This window comes from Odocoileus virginianus, chromosome 4, assembly GCF_023699985.2.
Source record: "Odocoileus virginianus isolate 20LAN1187 ecotype Illinois chromosome 4, Ovbor_1.2, whole genome shotgun sequence".
Classification (NCBI taxonomy): domain Eukaryota; kingdom Metazoa; phylum Chordata; class Mammalia; order Artiodactyla; family Cervidae; genus Odocoileus; species Odocoileus virginianus.
Window position 1 is genome coordinate 59,057,794 of NC_069677.1, and position 26,181 is coordinate 59,083,974.

The window sequence follows — 26,181 nt, forward strand, 5'->3', positions numbered from 1 at the left end:
ACAGCTCCTCACAGTGAGGTGTGAGAGTATTTGCCAGACTTTTCTTTTCGTGACCTCAGCCACACTTGAGGTAGCTGCTGCTGCCGCAGCTGAGTCGCTCAGTCGTGTCCGACTCTGCGACCCCACAGACGGCAGCCCACCAGGCTCCCCGTCCCTGGGATTCTCCAGGCAGGAACCCTGGAGCGGGCTGCCATTTCCTTCTCCAGTGCATGCATGCATGCTGTCGCTTCAGTTGTGTCTGACTCTGTGCAACCCCACAAACAGCAGCCCAGCAGGCTCCTCTGTCCACAGAATTCTCCAGGCAAGAGTACTGGAGTGGGTTGCCATTTCCTTCTCCGGTGGACTGCACAAATAAAGGCAAATATTTTTAGATATTAAGAAGACTTCTCCACATAACCCTTGGGTTAACTTGGGAGATGAGATCAAAGCTAAAATTAATTCTAATGAAAATGAATTCTAGTTAGAAATCCACCCAGTTTATCATGTGAACGTGATTGAAATGCTACACAGAGGAAAATATACAGCCCTGTAAACATTTATTAGAAGACAAATAGAACTTAAAGTAAGTACGTAAAGAAGCTCTGGGACAGAAAGTGAAAGAGCTGTGGCTGGGCTGAAGCAAGCGCTGTCAGATCATACCAGCACACAACTGGTTGTCATGGTAACAGCTGAGCTGAAAAAGGGTAGACTAAGAGGAGGAGAAGTCAGGTATAGTTACGTCTCACTACTCAAGATTAGGAGAAAACACTGATCTTCTTAAACGTCTAATGGGATACAATGCCAAGGGAATGATTCAATTTGGTCAGTATTTTCTTATATCCCCCACCTAAAGCCATTCTACAGTTGAAAATAAAACAAAACAGAACATACAAAAGTGACCTTGCAATTGCATAAAATAGAATTAAATTGGTTTATGTAAAGCACCAAGCCGACTGTAGCTAAATGAAACGTTGGTGTTGAAAGTTAAGTAATTCCATCCTAATTCACTGTGCTGTAATAAAACATTTAAGTATACACATTATGGATATAAGGTCACCCACTGTTTTGAGTCTCCCAAAAAGAAGCTCATAGCTAAGTTATAAATTAATTTAAAAGGTTTTATGAAATTATAAATGTTTTGCTGAGCCTTTAGAAATGCTTCCATGGGAAATTACTGAGAACGTGATAAAAATAGTTTGAACAGGCTTAAACTGGCAATTTAAACTTTTCTAACATGGAAGATGATCATTTTTCAAAATCAGCTCAGCATCAGAATTTTTTTTCAAGATTTGAATCCATTCAATAAATAAATTAATAATTTCTCAAGATAGTTTTGTTTTTCTTCTCCTTTTTAAATTTACTTTTAGTAAAAATTTTTTAAATACTTAAAAAAAAACTTTTTGAATGATTTCAAGAAAATAAAACCAGTGTATACCCTTTTGAGGTTAAGGTAAAGCTGATTTTTAAATTGTAGGGTAAGGTCTATTTTATGCTGATTTGTTCTGTTTTATTTATAAGGTTAAATATTTAGTCACACTCTATTCAGTTTTTGATGACTGCTGCTATGAATTCCCTCCAAATACAACATTGATTGTTATGACAATACTAAGCAGAAAAATGAGACGTATCCTGCCAAAGAATCAAGATATAAATATATTTAAGAATTATAGATTCATGTAATAAATAATCTAATTAATAATGAATGGGACAGTTTGAATTTATTCTCTTTTTCCTTCTTCAGACTGGAAGTGCAAGGAAGGGAGAAATAAGTCCTACCAAGGGGAGGGAAGTTCAGAAAGACCCCACAGAGTGTGTCAGACTGGAAATAAATCTTGAATGGCACGTTGGTGTTTGCCAAATAGTCAACCAGAGTGTGTGCACTTGTGACCCTTCTCACTGGATCCATCCTTTCCAGTTAAAAAAGGAAGATCAGGGTTACGGAAACAACAATTATGTATATATTATGTGGAATAAATTATTTTGGGTATGCATTCCAATCTCCCAGATATAACCCTTATGTTGAGGGAGACAGAATACTTCCCTAACAGGAGGAAATCATTTTCACTGCAGTGTGTTAAACGTTGTCTCAGGCAAATAGATCCTGGTCCCACTGAATTTGTAGTTGCACAATTGTTTACTCATTCCAGTAATTATTACCACACCACCTCCACTGAAGCCAGTGGGCAATTAACTTAGTGCTTTTAACCTTGTCAGAAAAGGCTAAATAACATCAGCCTAATAACAGTTTTAAAGGCAATGACAGGAGAGGAAGGGAAGATAGAAAACCTGTAATAATATACAAAGATGTTTCACAAAGCTAAAGAATAATCTTTATTTGAAAGTGTAATGAAATACAGAATATCCACCCACAAGTGGCTCTGTACAACTTATCATATTTTGAGCACATTCCTCAAACTTTTGTCCAGTTTCTTTTCTGAGAAGAATGCTTAATTAAAAATTTCATGTCACCAAAGAAATTTTACCATAAATTGAAATGATCACCATGGATTCTAACAAACGACTTACAAGCATGTTTTATGCTCCATGGCCTTGTTCCTGTTCGTTTATTTGCATCTTTACTTCTTGGACCAAACTTTGGTCAATCTAAGTTTCACTACAATATTTTCTTGCTAAAGTCTTTATCTTTCTTTCTCTTTTTAAAAAATCATCTAACATCAAAGCATTTTTACTTATATTGAAAACCCTCATCAACTGCTGTTTGTTTCTCTTTGGTAACATCAGCACCTCCCCTGGATCTAGGCAGTCTGAGCAGGATATATTCCTTTCCCATGTTCTCCTAGTCTATTTCCTGCAGCGTCTGATGTAAAACAGATTTTAAAGTTCATGATAGAACAGGGGTCAACATGAAAGACTCTAGGATCCTGGCCTTTGGTTTTTGCTTCTGGTCTTTATTATTATAACAAATAGTTAGTTGAACTATTATTTTCCATGTCATGAAAAAATATTAGAATGACAGCCCTTTCTTTTTAATCATAGATCAAGATTTTCAAATATGTAAGAACAGATATAAGAGAAAAAAATATAACAGTATCTCAAGATAAAAAAAGGAACTGGAACATTCTTAAGTTTCCAAATAAACAGCAAGCACACCATCAAAGTCTAAGCTTTCCTCCTTCTCTCCTGTTTTGATCCAGAATATGTCTTCAAACAGTCTCAGGCCAGTGCCTCTGCCCGCGCTTTAGATTCTACTTCCTGCTGCTTCATCTGGGAACAAACACTGAACATTTTCTCTTTTTCTTTTCTCCCTTTCAAAACAACAACCGGCCTTGTCCCATCTCCACAGTACCCACAGCTTCTGCATAACCGTCTTCTCAACAGCCACAATTCTGTAGCGGCTGGCCATTCTCCGCACTTCATTCTCATCTTCCTCTTTCTCCTTTAAAATTTTTTTCTTAACCCACTCCAGTCTTTCTATCAGCAGCACTCTACCCAAGTAACCCTTACTAAAGTCACCAAATCAAAAGGCCATTTTTCAATGCTTCTCCCAGCAGCAGGCAACGGAGAAGGACCCACCTTCCTTCCTGAAATCCCCTCCCCTTGGGCATCAGCATGCTAAGTGCGCGCATGCCTGCTAAGGCGCTTCGGTTGCGTCTGACTGATACCACCCTATGGATTACAGCCTTCCAGGCTCCTCTGTTCACGGGGTTCTCCAGGCAAGAATACTGCGGTGGGTTGCTCTGCCCTCCTCCAGGGGATCTTCCCAACCCTGGGACTGAACCCGCATCTCTTAAGTCTCCTGCATTGGCAGGCAAGTTCTTTTCCACCAGCGCCACCTGGGAAGCCCCGACATCCTATATGAAGGGACAAAAAGTTATTAATTTCATACACTCCCTGCATCTTCCCCCTTCTCATGCCCTACCTCTCCTTTCTTATTGCCCTCTCTCCAGTTTGAGAAATACTAGATTCTTCTACCTTACTCTGCTCTGGGATTTTGAGATGTCTCATCTGTAAAAGAGGAGAAAGGCAATAGGCAGAGTCTCTAAAATATATGCAATATTACGGAGGGACGGGCAGATGTTTATATAATAGTGTGGGCTGATAAGAATGAGAAAGAAAAACTCAAATATACTCTTTGTGAGCAAAATAGTATTATCTTTTATATCAAGCTATTTTACTCTGAGTGAGATGGAAAACTACTGACATGTTTTTAGAAAGAGATATTAGAACAAGTGTAGTCGGATTGAAATGGAGCAAGATTAGAAAGGAATTTTACTGAATATTTAATAATTAACTAGAGGGGCAGGAAAAGACCGTAGAGCAGAGAAACCCTGGGCTTGCCTCCTCCCATGAACACTCTGAAAGTACAGCTACATATAGAGACATTCTCTGAGGACAACCCGAAAACTAGCAGAAAAGACTTTCCACAAGCAAAGATAATATGTTTATCTTTTTATTGAATAGCCGCCCTGAGATGGGTAGGATGAGTGGAGTTTCCAGCTGGCTAGGACTCACCCCCATGGGCAGGTGGGATAAGTGAGGGGCAACGTTTCCAGACTCCACATCAGGCTCACTAGCCTGGGGAGCTTGCACTGGGAACATGAACCCCTGTGACATTTAACGTTGAAAACTAAGATTTACGTCTAGGAGAGCCAGGAAGCTATAGGAAACCAAGACTCTGCTTTTGAAAGGCTCACGCCCTGACTCCCTTACCCTGAATGCCGGTGCAGAGGCAGCAGTCTGAAAAGCACCTGAAGGAGACTCATTGGCTAGTTTTATGGCAGGTGCTACGGGGAAGGAATCTGTTGGAACTTTCTCTGGCTACAAAGGAACTAGTGGCGCTATTTCTGGTGGGGAGGACTGAACTTATACTCGGCTAACCTGGCGCTAACAGGCACCATTTCTGACTCTCTCCATCTAACTGACTAACACTGTTTGGTCTCCCTGGGGTCAGCTGTGGGCCCAGCCAGTGGGCATTTCTCCAAAGTGTCCCCCCTGCCTCACCAGTCTTGCTGTGTGCCCTTGGCCAGCACTGGAGGTTCCACAAAACTACCCTGCTCCCGGTCAGACCTGGCGGGTGCCATCAGCTGGAACTGGAGTCTCTCCAAAGTAGCTCCTTGCACCCTTCCAGTTCCAGCAGATGTTCTCACCCATCGCAGCCCCTCCAAAACTGCTCCCATCCCACCAGTCTTGGTGAGGCACTTGGCTGGCACTGGCAACCCCCAAAGTGACTCCTTTCCAGGGTCTGACCTCACATATCAGAAAAACGCAAATAGTTGTGAGTGGGCCATTTGGCCAGCTTCACACACTAGTGTGTGCACAGCATTTGCAGCCCAGCCACAGTGTTCTCATGAAGGACACGCCTGGAGTGACTCTAGACACTTAGGGAGTGGCGCTGCTAGGACCCCAAAGACCCCTTCTACAGAAAGCCGCACTTTCAAATCCAGGAAAGGTAGCTGATGTGCCTAATTCCTGACATAAATCCCGCTGTTCAGACACTAAGTTGTGTCTGACGCTTTGCGACCCCATGGACTGCAGCACATCAGGCCTCCCTGTCCTCATTATCTCCCTGAATTTGCTCAACCTCTTGTACCTTGAGTCGGTGATGGCATCCAACCATCTCATCCTCTGTCGTCCCCTTTTCCTGCTGCCTTCAATCTTTCCCAGCATCAGGGTCTTTTCCAATCAGTCGGCTCTTCATATCAGGTGGCCAAAGTACTGGAGCTTCAGCTTCAGCATCAGTCCTTCCAATGAATATTCAGAGTTGATTTCCTTTAGGATGATTGGTTTAATCTTCTTGCAGTCCAAGGGACTCTCAAGAGTCTTCTCCAGCACCACAGTTCAAAAGCATCATTTTTTCAGTGTTCAGCCTTCAGAGTTAGCCAGAATGAAGAGACAAAGAAATATATTCCAAGTGAAAGAGTAAGATATAATCTCAGAAAAATAACTAAATGAAATGGAAAAAAGAAAATTTCCAGATAAACACTTCATGTTATTAGTCACTAAAAAACTCCCTTAACTCAGGAGAGGAAAGGAGGAACACCATGGGAAGTTCAACAAAGAGATAGAAAATATATCTATTTTCTATATTGGTTCAACAGGAACCAATCAGAGCTGAGAAATAAAACAACTGAAATGAATAATACACCAGAGAGAACCATCAGCAGATTAAATGATACAGAAGAGTAGACCAGTAATGTGGATGACAGGCTAGTAGCAAAAAGAAAAAAAAAAATGAGAATTTAAGGGATCTCTGGGACAATATCAATCATAACATTCATATTATAGAGGTCTCAGAAGGAAAAGAGAGAGAGAAAACCTGTTTGAAGAGATGATGGCTGAGTACCTCCTCAACCTGATAAAAGAAATAGACAGATACTCAAGCCCAGGAAGCACATTGAGTCCCAAATAAGATAAACACAAAGAGACCCACACCAAGACACATTATAATTACAATGTCAAAAGTTAAATATAAAGAGAGAACTTTAAATCAGCAAGAGAAAAGCCATCGTTACGAACAGGAGAGCCCACAGAAGACTACCCCCAGGGAGGGCATGGCGTTCACTCCGTGTTCTTGCCTGGAGAATCCCGTGGACAGAGACGGCTGGCAGCGAGTCCATGGGGTCACGAAGAGTCGGCCACGCCTGCGTGACCAAGCACGCACACACACACTGAGATTATCAGCTGACTTCTGAGCAGAAAGTGTGTAATGCAAAAGGGAGTGGCATGACATACTCAAAATAGTAAAAGGAAAAAAAAACTTACAACCAAGAATACTCTATTTAGCAAGTTTATCACTCAGAACTGGAGGAGAACTAAAGAGTTTCCTAGACAAGCAAAAACTAAAGGAATTCATCACCACGAAAGTAACCTTGTGAGAGGTGTTAAAGGGATTTCCTTAAACAAAAGAGTAAAAAAGAACACAACTAGAAATATGAAAATTATGAAAGAAAAAACCTCACCAATAAAGGCAAACATTAGGTAAGGGTAGTGGATCAACCACTTGTGTGTTTTAGTCACTAAGTCATGTCTGACTCTTGCGACCCATGGACTGCAGACCGCCAGGCTCCTCTGTCCATGTGATTCTCCAGGCAAGAACACCGGAATGGGTTGCCATTTCCTTCTCCAGGGGATCTTCCCGATCCAGGGATCGAACACAGGTCTCCTGCATTGCAGGCAGATTCCTTACTGACTGAGCTACGAGGGAAGCCAAACACTAGTGTAGCTGCATGAAAACTAAAGACAAATCTAGTAAAATCATAGATCTCTAAAATTAGTCAAGGGATACACAAAATAAGATGCAAAATATGATATCAAAAAACATATAAACCACAGCAAGCGGTGAGGGAATACAAAGACAGTGCTTTTAGAACGTGCTCAAACTTGAGAAATCATCATCTTAAAATAGACTGCTACATTCATAGATTACTTTCTAAGAGCTTCATGGTAACCACGAACCACCACCTGATAACAAGTACACAATAAAGAGAAAAGAATGCAAGCATAAACTAAGAAAGTCCTCAGATCACAAGCCCAGAGAGTAAGAGAGAAACAAAAGGAACAACAAAAGTAACCAGAAAATAATTAATGAAATGGCAATAAGTACATACTTGTCAATAATAACTTTACATGTAAATAAATTAAGTGTTCCAGTCAAAAGATGTGAGGTGGCTGAATGCATAAAAAGCAAAAAGTGACCCCCAAAATCCCTTACATAGCTATACCTATCCTTCTCAAAATAGTCACAAAAAATTCATTAGAAAGGAAAACTTCCAGACTATTTTAAATAATGCCAAAAAACTAGCAAACTGACTGAAAAATGGACAGAGGACCTCAGCAGACATCTCTCCAAAGAAGACATAAAAATATTCAACAAACATATGAAAAGATGCTCAACATCACTGATTATCAGGGAAAAGGAAATCAAAACCACACTGACCTTAACACTGGTCAGAATGGCTATCATGAAAAAGAACACAAATATCAAGTGTTGGTGAGGATGTGGAGAAAAGAAAGCCCTGGTAAACTGGAGCAGCCACTATAGAAAACAGGATGCATGTTTCTTAAAATACTAAAAATAGAACTACCACATGATCAGGCAGTTTTACTCCTGGGTATACCTCTGAAAAATCCAAAAAGAACAATTCAAAAAGATACCACACCCCAATGTCCCAGTAGCATTATTAACAATCACCAAGACATGGAAGCAAACTAAGCATCCATCAACAGATAAACGGATAAGGAAGACCGGGTATATATGTACAATGAAATCCTATGCAGTGATAAAAGAAGAATAAAATCAGATAATAAAATGGGGGTTGCCAGAAGGGGGAGAGGTGAGGGATTGAGTGAAATAAGGGAAGGTGACTAGGAAATATGAATTTCCAGTTATAAAATGAGTCATGGGGGTATAATATGCAGTGTAAGGAGTATAGTCAGTAATACTGTAACAATTTATATAGTGACAAGTGTCACTGGACTTAATGTGGTGACCATTTCACAATGTGATCACTACATTGTATACCTGAAACTAACATAATACTGTATGTGAACTATACCTCAATTATAAAATAAATATACTAAATAATTAATTGGATTTTTTGATCTCTTCAAAGTTATTGACATTCACCAAAAGAGGGATAGACATATTTTGAAATAATGATATTTTGAATTCTTAATGGCTTGATGTTTTCTTCAGATAAACTTAATTCCTACATCAACAAGGATTGGCTCTATGCAAAATATTTCCTAAAACATGTTGTCAGCACAGATATGATCTCTGAATGGTACACTCAGATAATCACCTCTATTTTATATTTCCACCAAGATATATGAACAACTTCACTAAATTCAAAATAGAACTCGTGGTCTCTGCTGCATATCTTCTCTCTCCTCCCCCCAAATACATTATCTTCCTTATTCTTAAGGGTTATCATCATTCTGAATGCTGTCTCAATCTATTGATATGGTCTGCAATCCTTGGTCTCACCCAAAATGAACCATTAAAAGAAAAAATAACACAATTTATAGTCCGGTGCCAGTTATTAGGTGTATATCTACAAGTAATGGGATATCTGACCAAAGTGACTAAACAGTGAGGGATTTATTATTTCACATAAAAGTGTGAAAGTATAAGTCCATTCATAGGAATTGGTAACTAATCATAGGACTTAGGACTTAGAACTTGGGTGCCTACCACAGGGTTCCAAGGTTAGTTAGGGGAATATTTAGGAACCTGGAAAAGAAATGATCATTTGTGTTCATCTACAGCCTACCCAGCTGTAACTAAACATGAAGTTTTAGTCAATGACAAATCATTTTGAAAGTTAAAATCTTGATGGAGCATTTCATTAATATCCCCAGCCTATTAACTTTTCCGTCAATTTTATTGTCATTTTATAAGCTTGGATTTGGAGTTGTTTGGGACTTGTTTTCTCGCCTCCTTTTTGGGGGTGGGGAGTCTGTCTCAGACTCCGGAGTGAAGGAAAGGCTGTGGCTCCAGCAGGCATGATTGCATTTCAGAATTGTTTCTATAACTGGAGGGAGAATTTGCTTGCAGGTATTCCAGGCCATAGCTCTCTCAAAGTTCCTCCCACGTGGCTTGCTTAGGGCTTACTTTCATTTTGTATTAAACAAAAAGTCATCTGAGGGCTATTTAATGCTCTGGTTTGTGTGTTCTAACACCAGATAAAAGTTAAACAGATGAACCATTTGGGGGGGAAGGATTGGGAAATCCAAGGCTGCTAAAATGCTTTCAAGTTTCAAAATGGTTTTGTTTTTTTAAACCCATTTTCCATGTTCCAACAGCTGTGGGTTTTCCCAGGGCTCCCCCTGTGGCTCAAAAGGGAGCTGCTTAATGCTTAACAGATGAGCCAACTGAGTTTTTAAATGCAAAATTAAACTTCCAGTGCACAGAGAGCAGGGGGATCCACAGCCCAGAACAGGCTGAAGGAGGAGCAGGCGCTGCAAGCGCCGGGCTGCGGGGAGACACAGCCTCTTCTGCTGGAAGCGGCAGCCAGTGTCAGGAGGCTGCACACATCCATCTTTTCAGCAACCCTCAAACGGGCTGTGATTATACTCCATCTTGCCCAGAGCTTTCTTCACAACTACTTTATTTATGTATGTCTATTTTTCTTTAGGAATAGAAAAAAAAAAGAGAGAGATAGATGGATGGACTCCGGAATGCAAGGCAAGTGTGTTTTGATCTCCAACAGGTTTGTTCTCTCAGTGATGGTGAGAAAATTTGGTTCTCTCAGCATTATTTTTCCCCTTTAGATCTCTAGATACTTTGCCTCTGGGACCCCAGACACTCAGCAAATCATCTAGACTCTCCAAACATTCTGCTTTGAGTGTGAGGAGCCAGGATGACTGGGGACGTTTGCTGGGACAATTTGCCAAGTTACTGAATGAACTGTTTTATCACTTACCTAAGTATTTGAACATAAGAAGCCCTGGATTTGGGGTTTAAAACTAAAATCAGGAAAAAAAAAAAATTGCTAATTTTGAAAAAGTCATCTTTGATTTAAAACAAACTATCTTAACTCCCTAAAAAAAAAATCTCCATATTATTGGTGTAAGTGTTTTCATTTCAGAGGCTCCCAACATCAAGACTAAAATTCTGTGGATTACCTTCTTTTTATTGGAGGTGATAAAACTAACTGTTGAATTCCCAATTTCAGAAATATTTAGGGAAGTCAATTTCATGATTCCAACAAGTTTTCATAGCAACATGTACATTGGCATTCTAGAATGGAATATGATCCCAGTGAGGCCCATCAGACCACATAACCTCCCAGATTTCTGGTAACTACCTACCAGAAGCATGAATTCCTTAGTATGGGAGGTGGGTCACTTGCTGTCTAGTGCATTTTAATTGCATTTAAGGAATATTTATGATAATCTCAAAATTGCTGAGAAATTACAAGCCCATTGGAAAACTTACATTGCTCAGATCTTATATTCAGCTTTTAAGCTAGGAAAACACTTTTGATTCTAGTGGGCAGTAACCAAAAATCCTGTTATGTTGGCAAGAACTTCCCAATAGGATACCAAGAAGAGGATGGTAGAAAGTTTCAAGTTCACACTTGATATATCACCAAATCCAGCAATGATTAGTGAAGTAACAAGATTTAACAAGCCTAAAAAAGGACACAGGCAAATACATATATATGTGTTTATGTGTACACACACACACACATACACCTTTCAAACCTTGTCTAAAGTTGCTATTAAATTACAAATTACATTTCTTGGGCATTTTTACTTCTTTCAGATTCTCAAAGTAAATCTTATTATTTTAGATTTTGAGAGCTCACTCACTTCTTGCTAAAAAGATCAAAACAAAGTGAAAGAAAAAACCCACAATCTAGGCAGCAAACAGTTATTATTTGGTCGCAATCTTCCTTGAAAAACTTGCCAACTCTTGTTTCATAAATATTTTACCTTGATCATTTAAATTTATAGGGTTGATTATAAAAGGGAAACCTCTAAAAACTAGGTTGAGGGTGATATCCTACCCATATTTGTGTATTGAGAGGTTTATACCTCTTAGGTAATCAGATTCACTTGACTACATTGACTGTACCGTCCTGTCAGTTAGCCTGAAGGGAAGATACTGATGAGGTTGGGCTCCTGCAAAAGCAATCATATGGTTAATTGCTTTAGTGTGAACCTAGCCATTGTGATTAAAGCCTAGGACTTGTGTTTAGGTGGAGCAGACTGTCCATGCTTCAAGGCAACTCCTTGGTAGATCTAGTCCTCTCCAAGCCTTGAGAAAATGTGCTGGGACTTCAGGATATTTCCCCAAGGACTTACAGTGTTTGGGGGATCATTCAATCATAAGATCATATTCAAAAAAGCTGGGTTAATTTGAATATGTAATCACCGGATCACAGATACTTGTTACCTCTTTGAGACTGTGACCATCAGAATGCAGATTTAAATAAATAGGACTACACTCAAAACCTAGCGTATTATGTGCTGGAATTTAATGTGAATTCTGCTCATCCCCAAAGCATCTTACACCTGTCATCTACTGGTTATACATACCTATATTCTACCACTGGTGCACTTTTCATGAACATAAATCAAAAAGACAATCTGCTCTGCTTTTAAAAAAAATGCTATGGATTATCTTTTCCAAATTCCAATTTTAGTAATTTCTTATAGAATTTAACGAACAATATTTAGGCCATATTAACATATGGCCTAACATTCACACATGTACATATGTGTGAATACTTACATAGATTAAATTTAATGCACAGAACATTTTCAAACTTTGTAAAAATTTTCTTCTCTTTTTGCAAAATTACATAGAATCAAATCAATATTTTTTCCTCTGCAGTGAAAACCTGGCTTCAGAGTTCACTTTTATAAAAAAACTCTAAAGTATTAAGCAAGTAGAATACGAGACTTTTTTTTTTTTTTTTAATTACCCAACATACTTCTGGGGCTTTCACAAGCGGAGGTTTACATGAATTGATGCATTACAAAAAAAGAAAAAACAGCTATATATGTTCCAGCAATTCAAATCCAAGACCATTTTAAGTGGATTTTTAATATACTCAAGGGAGTCACACAAGGGTAATTGATGATGACTTTGAATTACCTGCATATTATTTATTTTAAAATTGATTCCCTAATCTGTTACCATATTATGGATAATAACATCATTCTGTCAGTTGTAAAACAGAATTTTAAAACAATGGAATTTTACTAATTTAACTGTATTTATTGCCTCTCTATAACCTCATAAGAAGGGATTCCTGTATATATAAGGTATTTTAGAAACCCTACTTTCTCAGGAATAGCAGCAGTTATTAAGACTCACCATTTAAAAAAATGCAAATGCAAAAAAGGGGACATATTATGGTATAGGTATAGTGCTACCTCATCATTTCGTATTGTCCTCCAAATAGTTGCCTTCATTTTCAGGGTAGATCTCTGAATGTTAAGAGGGGATGCATAATGTGCAGAAGCTGGGAACACACAAGCCATGTTCGGCACATAGATTCTTTGTAGGAAAAAATGTTACATAAGGCATGCTGCATCCAGTGCTTTATTTAAAAAATGAAATCTTATTTTTTGACCAGTTTGACTCAATATTTCCTACCATTGGAAGAAATTTGCTCCTAAAAGGGTTAAATATTAAAATCAAATGGAAAGTAATAGAAACACATAACCTCTATTCCCCAATGCAAAAATCAAATATGCAAATATGAAAATGAGGGGACTCTGCCTCTTCCCCTTACACAACTGATTAAATTGTCACTGCTGGAGATTACATGGGGTTTTATTCCCTTTGCAGCCATATTCAATTGGATAGACTGAAAAATATATTGCCACAGACGAGCCCCACCACCTGGGTACACTGTGCTTCCAGTTGCCTGTGGAGGTCTTGTCCAAAACTTCGCAGCCACCCCTTTAAAAAAAAGAAAAGCATGAGGTATGATCACTCATGATGGCCTGGATGATCTCTGAAGTCCATTCCAACCTGTGACTGCAAGAAAACAAAAACCCCTCCTCCTGTTTACAGATCCTAGCCTGCAGTTTAATTCCCAAGTAACAAAGCCTTCCTTTTTCTCTCGATCCTAAAGCCCCTTCATTCATTTTGCATGAGATTTTTCATTTTTTCAAAAAGATCAGAAGCTCCTCTCTTTCTGCGTTTGCCCTTTATTTCCTACCTGATGGATACATTCATTTCCTGATTTACCAGTTTTGACACAGAGCCTGCTCCCACCCCCAGTGGTTCCTTCCAGGTGGAAATCTTTGATTGCTGCAAAAATTGGACATAGAAACAGAAGGATTACCTTCGGTTCTCTAACGTCTTCCCACGATTCGGAAATGGTTCTCGCAGTCTGCCTGGATGTAGTGGAAGTTAGTACTCGGATGATGTCGCTGCCTGTGTCCCTGGCACTGGGGGCTGAGTAGGGAACTGCCTCCAGCTGCAGCCTAGGGCCTCAGTGTTAAGGACACGCAGAACTACTTTGTTAATGAGACCGTTTCTCTGGTGCATAGAGATGCAGCCCTAAGGACAGAGAGATTTAACAAGCGAAAAAAGTGGTAGGGTGATGTTTTTGAATTGGAACGTTCAAGAAAAAAAATAACAGCAAAAAAAAAAAAAAAAAAAATGTAAGCAGATGCTTTAAGAAAAAGTGAACAGGAACATTTATTTGCCTTTAGATTTGTGGTAGAGTTACATGTGTTACTTTGCTATAGAAGTGAGGAATAGATCCCCAGAGAATTTTTAGATGGCTTGTTGTGTGGCTGGAGATATTTTTGTTACTCTTGTTATTTTATCCTTTCAGCCAAATGACACTTATGGAGATTTTTAACTCATTAAGATCTCTGCTGTATCTGTTGATATAACTGCAATTTGAAAAATTTATCTTCTCTGATTGGATGAATAAGTAAACAATAAATGTCTCACTTCTAGTATACAGATGGGTAAATTTATAGTGAAATCAAGTGATGTCTCCCTGCCCCAAACCCAGAATTCCATATAAATTTTAAAACACAGACATATATTATGCTTAAACTACATTCTGTTTTAACTTGAGAATTAAAAAAAAAAAAAGAAAAAAAATCATTGCTTTCGCACACTAGTATGCCTTTTTCTTCTAGTAAATCAAGCTCAATTCAGGTATGTTTTGCTGTCAAAATTAAATGCACAGTTGTCTGTGTCCCACTAGCTTGAACATACTCACACTTCAACCTTTTTTCCTCTTTCCCATGTTTCTTTGTTTTTCTATTCTTTTCTATTCTAGACTTCCCAGAGTTTTTGTTTTGTCATATTGTTCCTTCACATTGCTCAACTGCTTTTTGATAAAAGTTCCATATTTGATCTACTTTTCTTGGTTTTAATTTCCCTATAGTTTTATATTGTTGCTTTCTTTTTCTTTTTTCTTTTTTTTCTCTTCTCACTGTGATTTTTTTTTTTTCCCTGAAAACACCATTCCAAAGGTCAGAAGAGTCAGAATATAGATAATCTTTGCTTTTGAGTGTTCTTACATTTTCCTATCTTGGTTCAATACCATCTTTATTCCCTCAATCACTTTTATTGACCATTTTTAATCATCTTTTATCTTATCCTTCTGTTTCAGTTTTCCCTTGTTGCCTTAATTTCCCAGGCTTCTGGTCTCACTAAAATTTAACAACCATTTATTCAACCCTTGATATAAGTACTGCCTTCCTTGCAACTCTTACCACAAGACCTTGAGGTGGGCGTTTTTATCTCCATCTGATTCAACGGAAGATAGAGGCCTAAGGATTAAAGCGCTGCCTTAGGGCCACACAATAACTGTGACAGCAAGTATTTGTTCCTAGGACCATCAGGCACCAAATCACCTTCTCTTTCAACTAAATCCTATTGAGACAAAAAAATCAAAAGTATGTTTGCTTTGAAATTCTGTTATGTACAGGGGAAAATATATACATGTTTACTGCATTATTTGTATGTACTTATATCTGAAATTATTATGTAGAAATTTACTCCTTACACCTTCCTTTCGATAACACTGTGTAGTTTCCTTGTGATTCCAGAAAAAGAAGCTCTAAACTCAGATTACTATCTTCAACAAAGTTTTTAACTAAAACTAGGTCCAAGTCTTCTTTGTACATATCCCAGTTCATTAACACACAGTTGTAAATGTAAACAGTGAAATAAGCAAGAAATGGCAGGTCTAGAAGCATGAAGTGACTGTGTGGTCTGCAAACCCATTGCTTTATCATATCAGCCTTTTCAGTAAATGACATCAGTGATCAAATATGTTTTTACAGTTGTCAAATAGTGGATCAGACATTTAATTCCAGCTTGCTTGCAGCTGCTTTTTCCCATCCTCCCCTCCCTGTATGATATTTGCCTTTTGAGAGAATTATGTATTCCTTTATGTTCTTCATTCAGATTTGGAAACTGTTATACTTCTTGCTCTGATAATGGGATGTAGGTATTAGTCTCAAAGCAGGTCAGTTTGCAAGTTCCATAAACCCACCATTTAATCATTGCCACCTCCTTCATCTTATTCTTGCAAAGATATTATAAATATGTATATATACATATATATATATATATACTTTTAAGAAGCAGACACTTATATTTGATATTCCATTAGAAGTCTCTAAAACTGCTGCACCTATTGCCATGAAGAAGGTTATATTTCTAGACTTTGGACAAGAGCTTAATAAAATTCTCTTTGATGAATTCAGTCCTGAAAGCTGTTCTTTTACTAAGCTGCAATTAATATTTGTACCTAGCAGTCTCCTAAGGAATAGCAGAAAGAACAAAGTCAGCAACTAGCAGACCTGAAATAGTACAGAGTGTTTTGACCACAAAGATAGGATTAAAGTGATGCAATAATTAAGCGGAGAGACGGGGAAGTAAGAGAAACTTGACCTTGAACTTTAGCTCTACCATTTGCACCGTTATGGCGTGGGCAGGTTACCTCATTTTTCTCAACCTCGGTTTCTTTATCTGTCAAATGGGGATAATAATGCCCAAACCTCCAAGGGCTATCAGAAAAATTCAATCAGGCAATGCACACAGAGCATTCATGGCGAACTTTGGTGTTTAGCAAGTCCAGCATAAACGATAGCTGATAGTGTGATCACCTTGTTTCACCCTTATCATCACTACACAGTAACTGAAGACTGACTTCCCTTTTTTCTTTCAGCACCATGTACTGAACCACTCAGGCATTGATCCAGCTTGTGAGTAGTCTGAGGTCTGAATGTTTTCTTGTTACTGTTTCCCCTACACTAATAATAACTTTGTGTGTAAGATCAAGATAAAATATGAGCTAAATGAAACACCCATGAGCCAGCACTTCAGCATACATCACAGTGTGTGGAGTTCATATCTGTGGGTAAGTGTTTGAGTATAGTCCCTATAAGGCTCTCATGTTGCTGTGTCAACTCTTACTGGTATTTAATTTCCTGAATAAAAATTCCCAAGACTAAACCTAAGGTGTAGCAAATAGAAAATACTCAATAAATTACTAGTAAAATGAGCTGAACTGAACCTATACATGTTATCAGCCTTAGGAAAAACCTAAATTCATTAAAGATAAGCTTTATTCATTCATTTGTACAAACATAGATATCTTCATTCATTCAATAAAGCAATTGTTATGAGTCTACAATATGACAGGCACTGCTCCCAAAATAATCCTGCCAAGGGCACAGGTCATTTCTTTGTTTACAAAACTCTATCCTTTATACATAGTACGATGTGTGGCGTGTGAGAGGTGTTTGGGAAACATTTGCTGAATCAACAAATTCTATTTTTGGACGGATTGTCCTTCAAGACACATAGGAACAGCCTGAAGAACTGCATGATGAAAACAAAAACAACAAGCCAATAGTAATAAGATCCATCTTTCATGATTACTTACCAGGCTAAGAGCAATCAGAGCTTAAAATTTTGCTTCAAAGTTTCACTACAATAAGCCACTATGTTTTCGATGGCGTCTGTCAGAGTTTTCCTAACAACAGTTTCCTAATCAACAGTTTTCCCTTGAAATTACAAAAAAGGTAAAAAAATATATAGTGAGAGCTATAAAAAACACTATTAAATATACATTACTAGGAAATAAGGATAGATTAGCAAATCTAATTATTGCCAGTAGGAGAGGTCCAGGTATATCAACTTTATTGGAAGTCCCTAAGAAGTAGTATATTTTGGTAAGAATCACAGAACTTTATTACCTTAAGATATCAGACTCTCACTCTGATTTTTACAGATGAAAAAGTAAGACTCCAGAGAAGTTCAGAGAACCACTCAAGGTACTTGGAGCCAGAACAAAGGTCCTGATCTCTGATATTTAAGAAAATAAATGATCTCACCGCTATATCACAAGACCTATTAACTATAAATGCTAACATGGATAATTCCATGAATAATGACACTTTAAATTATCTGTTAGACCTTGAAAATACTAACCATAAGCAGAAAATGTGCAATAAAATATTCAACATGCTGTTGGTGTGGTGTTCTGTAAAAAAGGTTTAAAAATAATGGAAACTTCAGTTGTTCAAGCATAATGTACTTCTATTCAATTGAGTCCCTAAATCCAGATTAAGAGCAGAGTAAGTTCCAATGGGCATGCCTTTTTTCCTCCTAGCCATTCATATTGAATTTTAAATTCATGTTAGCAGCCGCCTATACAATATGGGGGGGGTGGGGCAGGGAGGAGGAGGGAGTAAGATTAGGGGTGGTGTTGAACAAGTTTGTGAATAGACATTTGCAATTTAATCTTGGAAGATGAGACTTTTGCAGGGTTCCTATGTCTAAAACATCACAGAGTTGCCTGCAAGTAGTGATTTGAAAACATTAAGGAATATTTAAACTTGGAAACTACCCTTTACAAAGTAATCATCCAAACAGTAACAAAAAAAAGTAATGATCAGTTCTATAGTAAATTTTTTCATTTGGAAGAAAATGGCACAGCTTTGGGGGTGCTATGTATTTATAATATTGCTATACAAAAGAAATAAGGGGCAGTTACATTAATTTCACAGAAAGTGATCATGTGGGAGAGGAATAATTAAGCTTTCATTCCTAACTATATAGTCTTTACTTTGCTATTTAACTGGATGGCATAAACATTCTTGAGAAATGAATCTATTTGTATAATCTTCTATAACATAACAGTGAAAAGTGACCTGGGAGGACAAGGATTGAGGCTTTAAAATGAATGAATAAGCATGTGCAATTATTTCTTTGGGATTTATAAAAACATTCTTGCTGTTAACAAATATAAATGTAACATTTACTAGGAAATAAGAGACTGCAGACGGAAATAAACAAACCTAGGACGTAGTTCATCTAAGTAAACACTGAGGTTATAAACCTTCAAACTCAAATATCAAGAGCCCTGCAAATTAATGCTAACACAATAGACTCTTTGGAAGCTAACTTAATCCACCCCTTAATCTACATGAGGGCCATGCATAACAATGCAGGAGCTGGGCTTCCATTAAGAGTTTCCTCTGCAGGCTGTAGGCTGTTTGAAGAAATAACAATTTCCTAGGAATGAAAGCTTTTTCAGAAGGTTCCCACTGATGTGTAATAAAAGTGACTTTCCTTTTTTTCCCCTTCTACTTCTTCCTTTTTTCCCGCCCTTCAGATGTAACTCGTGGGGAGAAAAGGGGTGGACTAAGGCCGTGGGCCCCCTACTAGTTCACCTTGCTGGATTATCAATGCAGGTGTTAACATAATTGAAGGTGTGGGAGCAGACACAACCCCCTAATAGCCCTTCCTATGGAGATTACCTAGGTGGAGAATGCCAGAGTACCTGAAGAATAGGCGAGTGAGCACCTTATTAACATATCACCATTCAGCGGCAGCTGCATATCTGGAAGAAGAAGAAGAAGAAGAAGAAAAACCCTCAAAGCCTGTTCACCTCTGTTAATGGGCCCATTGTACAGCACATTGTGTGGGAAATGGAGTCTCTGGCTGCGAACTTCCTGCGCTGTGCAACCTGCCCTGACTCTTTTTTATTGCTTCAGCATTATTATCTCCTCCTGGAAATAAAAACAATCATGTTCTCACATCTGAGAAGCCAGAACATTCTGAGATAACAAACTGGAGTTGCTGGTTGAAAGTTTCTTGTTTCCCTTATTAAGTGAAAAAATATGTATTGAAATTAAAGCAACTCCCAAATTTACATCAAAGCACATCAAATTTACTGAGCTGCCCAGTGAATGACAAAGTTTTTCTTCTCTCTCTTTTCTCATAAATATACAGTTAAATTGCTTTCCTGGTTATGGTTCCTTTTCTAGAATTAATTTTTGATAACAAAATATGTTAATGTATTCAAATTAGACTTTTTTTAATGTAAAACTGGCAAAAGACCTGCCTTACTCCTAAAACATAAGTATAATACCTATTGGAAAAAATTAAAATAATTGTATTTATCCTCAACAAATAATTTTGATTTCAAGACAAGCTTGGCCAACACTTCAAACATGACAATGGAAAAGTTAATCTAAGATTAATCCTCTTTTGAGTCTAGATGAATCTCTAAAATGTTTGTTTCTGTCTTCTTCTTGACTGCTGCAAGACTACCATGTAAACCAATATACATTTGGCATAAAGACAAATCCTCTTCAAATGAACAGGCACATTTCCATCGTTCCATCATCACCATGATCATCATTAACAACCTCATCATAAAATAAAGAGCTAATGATCAATACTACTTGATTACAACAAATTAACAGAGAATTTCCCAGTGCAATTAAAAAACATCTAATTTCCTTCAGATTTGAGACTTTTTCAAGTTAACCTAATATGGTTTACCATGTAGTAGGTTTAATGAGTATGGAAGACAATAAAAAGAATACTGTGATCCAATCCATGGCTTCACTGTGCCAATGGCCATTCTGTCTCCACCAGCACAATTGGTCTGGACAGAATAATTGTTGTAAATAATAATTATTATTTATTTATAAATAATCATTTATAAATAATTATTGTCTGCTTGTTTCTAGGTTTAGCAATCATAAATCTTTCCTTTAAGAATATAGCAAATCAATCAAAGGTGAAATGTAAATCTGCATACATCCAAGAATGATATATGAACCCCACAGTGTTCATCAAGAAAATTCTTATGGTACTAAAGACTAGATTGTTTGTTAGATTTGGTTTCTTTTCTTAAAAAATAAGTAAATAAAGTTTGTAAAAGAGATAATAGTCAAATAGATCCTTCTGTGAAGGCTATGATAGCAAAGATGATTATTCTGTACAGTAAAATCAGCATCAATATTTGAAATAACATGCAGCATCAAGCTTTTTCCCCAAGGATGGGCAAATTTTCCAAATAACTGCTTAGTAAGTGGGCTTCCCTCATAACTCAGCGATAAAGAACCTGCCTGCCAATGCAGAAGATGTGGGTTTGATCCCTGGGTCAGGACGATCCCTTGGAGGAGGAAATGGTAACCCATTTCCAGGTATTCTTGCCTGAGAAATCCCATGTACAGAGGAGCCTGGTGGACTACAGTCCATGAGATCACAAAAGAGTTGGAGACGACTTAGCAACAGGGCATGCATGCAATATATTTATTTGAAGCATTTGTAAGAGGTGAATCTATTGCTCTGGACTCAGTTGCTTGAGTCCCAGTGTGATGTCTATGGAAGGTACATTTTGATAAACTTTGGGAGGGACTGCTATCTTTCTAGTGGCTTCCTAAAGAGAAGACCTATAAGAGTACAGTAGAATAAAACTTGACTCCATTCCTTGCTTAACTAGTTTATATTTCATGTTGCTTCATAAAGACTACTAGATATAAATACATTTTTCTAGCTTGAGTTGCCTCTTTCAGATTTTGCTATTTAGAAACCCCCTCTTTTGATAAGGTATCTTTTAGAAAATGAACATTTTTTTACACAAAATACCCTCTAATTTTGGAGGGGGCGGTGGCACTAACATTTTATGTAGCTTTAATCTGTTGTTGAGAGTACTGAAATACCAGGAAGAGCTGAACAGTACTATTTTCTATATTACAGGAGCAAGTGATAGCTCAGAAATCATGGAGACCAGTGATATAAAGAAGGGCTAAAAAAACTGAACTACTTTCCTTAAAATAATTCAGATTGATGGGTCATTCACAGTCCTGTTAACACATAACAACTGTATGCTCCAGGTAATTAGGATGACATTGTTGCCCGAATAAAAGTGACATCAGAACCAGTTTTCATTGGCATTGGATCTGCCAGCCCTGTCACCTCTGACTGCCTGGTCCCACATCTATTAACCCTATTGATTGGGAATCCTGCTGAGACTCACCAGAAAACTGCTCCCTGCTGAAGGCTGGAGTGGATCAATCCTGAACCATGAACAAGAATTCAATAATACAACACAGAAAGACGTTTAACCATTAAATATTCCTTAAAGTAAATCAAATTATGGACCTTGCCTTAATGAAGATCTTTTAAGATTTTGAGAAGTCGATTGATTCCAAGTCCCCAAAAGTAAACTGTCGTCTAGAAGGGGCATGAGGCTGTGACGAGACATACCTTATTTTCCTCTGTTGTGACCTAATTAATTGAAATAATTAGAAGGGCTGAGTTTGTGTAATCAAGAAGGCTATCCCCTGTAAATAAGATGGCTATCACCTGTAAATACCAGATAAGTAGCTTTAAAGTCAAACCTTAAAATATTGTTATTTTCATAACAAAATGGAACTTTATGCAGATTTGCAGTGGAAAATATCACAGTACAAAGAAAAACATTTTCCTCCATAGCTACTAAAATAAATTTACTTATTAGTTGTCTTTAACAGGCTACTGAATTTTCTAAAGTTTTTGGAAAATTTACTACCTTTCTCAAATTCATAGTTAATAGAGAAGATAGATGGAGAGGTTCAGAACTTCACATCTCTCCACAAAGAGAGAAATGATCTATGTTTATGCCAATGATTTTAATGGACTAAGCTACAAGTTTATTTATATTTAAATGTAATTGAATTTCTTCAGAATTTGATTCCCCTCTTTCCAGATATTATATCCTTTGGGTTTTGTTTCTGCCCAGCACCCTGATCTGAGCACCAAAAAAAAAAGCTTCTCTTCTGAAAAACCACCAGTGAGATTTTTCACTTGTAAACTCTGAAGAATCTTATAGAACCAACCTTAAAGTCCTAAATTCACAAAAATACAGATAGATTAGATAGATAGATAGATGGATAGATCAGTAGATACATATAAATATATATAATATTTTAATATGTAAATATATATTTACTTTTTGCATTATATATGTATGTGTATATATTATATGTGTAACATATTTTTTTTACTTCTGAATGTTTCTTTTTCTCTTAATTACATTTTAAAATGATTATTTTTTAATTACATTTATAATTAGTGAATGAATATTCCTAGAGTTTTAAATAAAACACTTTTGCAATTAAAAATGCAGAGACAATCTTTATTTTAAAATTAATATCAGTTGACATTTTGTTTTCCCAAATAGTTTCTATAAAATAGCTCGGAAAATTCAGTGTTGGGATTTTTTTTTTCTTTGCTGGCAAATAAATAGTCTATTGACTGTTCATTAAAAAATGACCCAGTCGATGAGTTAATATAGTAAAATTAATGCCACGTAGCTAGAATAATGGAAATTCATGTTTGCTTGCCATAATTGGTGTTTATCTTTGATCAATAATGCATAATGGTCTATGTGAAACAGCCAACATAGAATATATCACGTTATCTTTATTTAGCACCTCTAGGCAAGAATATTGTATAGGGAAAAAAGCCAAAATGACTGTTTTTCTTTATTAACGGCTCTCTAAGGAATACATTGGAATGAGTTCTGTCTGCCAACTAATTGATAATTATTTAATTAGCAATTTATAATGACAATGGGATTTTACCCCCCACCAGTCCATCTCTTCTTTAAGACTGGAGGAGACAACCTTCTGCATTTTTGCACTAACTTCCGGGAGCCAATCCAAGCCAAAGTGTGCCCTCCCCGAGATTTCCCAAGGTAAACGCCAGAAGCAGCAGATGCCACCACCTCCTTGAAGCCACAGCACTTCCTCTTCCCATTAGCGGGGTGGCTGGCGCCCGAACAATGTGCGTGGGTGCACTGCCTCGCTGTGTCACTGTGGACAGCTCCAACAGCAGCTTCATTAGTTCTTTTTCCAACAGAAGGTAGGTTCCCCCGCCTTTTTCTTTCTCCCTTAGCTGGCATGCGGTCGCATTTCGCTGGGGCCGCCTGCTTGACTGTTTTCTTCCTGGACCTCTTTAGAACGGTGCAGCTATTCGGACTCCAGGAACTGTAACTGATAGACTCTCTGCAGGGGAATTCATGAAACTTCTCTTTGTTCTCCCTTCCTTAAAGCAGGTTTACCAGCCCCTCCCTCCCACCAAAAGGGAAAAGGAAATCCACTTTTAATTATACATTGATGGAAATCACTGTGTAGGAAGGGAGCATTCACGGGAGAATGCCTACTTTTTACACTTTATTACAAGCAGAAAGAGGGGCTTGCCTCAGAACATCAGTTCTCAAGTGAAAATACATCTTTCTCCATCACCTTTCTGTTCAGTTTAAGAGTTTTCAACCAATGCCAGAGTTCTATTTGAGAAACAAAACTTCATAGTAGCTTGCATATATTTTTAAGGATGTATATGAAATTTAAAAGGACAGTAGCTTAAAAATACACATATATATATCATATATATATAGATCATCTTCAATTAACTATACAGGAGGATTTTGTATGTATAAAAAGGGCAAGATTGAATCTCTAGCTAAATCTCTGAAAACATTTAAAGTAGCTATTTATCTAGCTGACATATTTGACAATTCATTCCTTTCATATTTTCCACTCAAAGAATAAGTATGGAATTAGAAAGGTTCACAATACAAAGAGGTGGAGTTGTGTGATCTGTATGAGAATAATGAGGGAAATATTTTAATGTTACATTGAATATTTTAACGTCAATGATTTATCAGGAACCCTCAATATTCTTTCTAGAACAGAAGGGAGAAAAAAATTAGAGGATCAAGAAATAAGCATGTTTTTAAGTGGAAATTTCAATTGCAATTGCTTTTTAAAAAAAAGTTTCTAAGGCATACACTTGTTTTTGAGATTAGAAAATACTCTCTTTTTTGTCTTTTGAGGGTTTGTCTCTACAAGAAAGAAGGGTAGCAAAGTCCTATATGTTGGAGCCAAGGCCCTTGCTTCCGAGGATCAACAGTCAGCCTACAATAATGCTGTGCGTATACAGTTTCCACCCCAGGCCCGTTACTACCAGAGTCTCACTATAGAAGCAAGAGTCAGACTGGACAACCCACTTTTTATCGGCAAAGCATCTAAGGCTTAAGAGAGTAAATAACTGGCCTTATTATACTGGGTCTGCAAAGAAAACAGAATCACTACAAGGACTTTGTGAATAGGGAATTACTATAGAAATTACAGGAATGTGGGAGCGGTATTTAAGTGCAGGTCTGGAGGAGGGAAATAGAGGTCAGAGATACAGTTCATAGCCAGATCCAAATGAAACACTGGCTTTGGAAAGTAAGTGAAAGCTTGCAGGAACAGTTGAGAAGATGGGCTCATCTTTAATCTCATTGTCAAGCATGTAGTGGTGGTTTTGGGGCCATGGGGGCTGGTAGAGCCGGCGGTCACAAAGACCAGTGATGCACGAAGCAGGAGGAGAGCCCCGACCAGCTGGGCCCAGTGGGGGCCTGTGCACCTGTCCCATGGCTGACACATCTGACCGCATGGCCTTCCAAGAGTAATGTCCTCCTTCTTACTTTTAGCTTCCAAATCTTATGCAAATTCGTTTCTTCATCAACTCTAACTCAGAATCATGTGGGGACAGGATTTCTGGAAAATGTATGGTAGTGCCAAGTTGGCGACCACAATCCAACACATTGGTGTAAGACCACCAAGCTAGAATGTGGCAGAGGCTGAATTAGGATAAGTTTTTGACTAAGAGGACAAGGCTGCTTCCATCCTGTCAGGCTATGTTGAGCTGCCTGTTCCAATAAGAGGCTAAAGCAAAGGGTGAAGGACATCAATCTAAATGTCATGATCAGCTACAAGTGACAGAAATACAACTGAAAGTTGTTTAAGCCAAAAAGGGGATTTGTTGGCAAATAGGAATTAATTATCAAAAGGAAATGTATTCCTCAATTGAAATATTCAGATTTCAGGGATGACTTGATCCTGGAATTCAGATGGTATTATTGGGACTCATTTTTTTTTTCTTTCCCTCCTTTGGCTCTGCACTCCTCTGGATTAGCTTTATTCTCATCTACTAAGAATGGTGAAAACTGGGGAAAAAATTCTTTAGGTCCTGAAGGCATAAATTTTTCCATGGAGGAAAGAGTTTTAGGCCTATTTCTTGGAATTCCATGACTCCAAAGGAAGAAAATGCTTCTCTGTCCCAATACTTTAATCATAAATATCCTAATCAAATCTTGTTGGCTTGGCTTGGGTCAGATTGTGTTAATGATCGAGGCCAAGGGATAATTGTCTGTGCCTTGAATTTGAATTCCTTCCAGGAATCAGCTAGGGAGAGAGAGTACCATCCAAACCTGATTGGAAAAAAGATGGATTTCCTGTGCTTAAGAACATGGAATGGACAATAAGTATTTACCACGCTCATTAAAGATCCTTTTTTCAGTGCACTTAGTTATTGCATAAAGGAAGGAAAGAGGCATGGGTTAATCAACTCTAGCAGTCTAAACACTTGTGAAGCAAAATTGCAATGGAATAATAATCAACAATTTT

At 37.7% G+C, this 26,181-nt stretch overlaps 1 long non-coding RNA gene across 1 annotated transcript; it reads right to left on the reverse strand.

Moving 5' to 3' along the window:
• Positions 1 to 13,215: 13,215 nt before the first annotated feature.
• LOC139034782 (uncharacterized) lies at positions 13,216 to 13,940 on the reverse strand. The gene is made up of 2 exons (XR_011487332.1): positions 13,749 to 13,940; positions 13,216 to 13,360 (listed from the first exon to the last, which is right to left on the reverse strand). It is a non-coding gene; the product is annotated as an uncharacterized lncRNA (long non-coding RNA).
• Between the last annotated feature and the right edge of the window lie 12,241 nt (positions 13,941 to 26,181).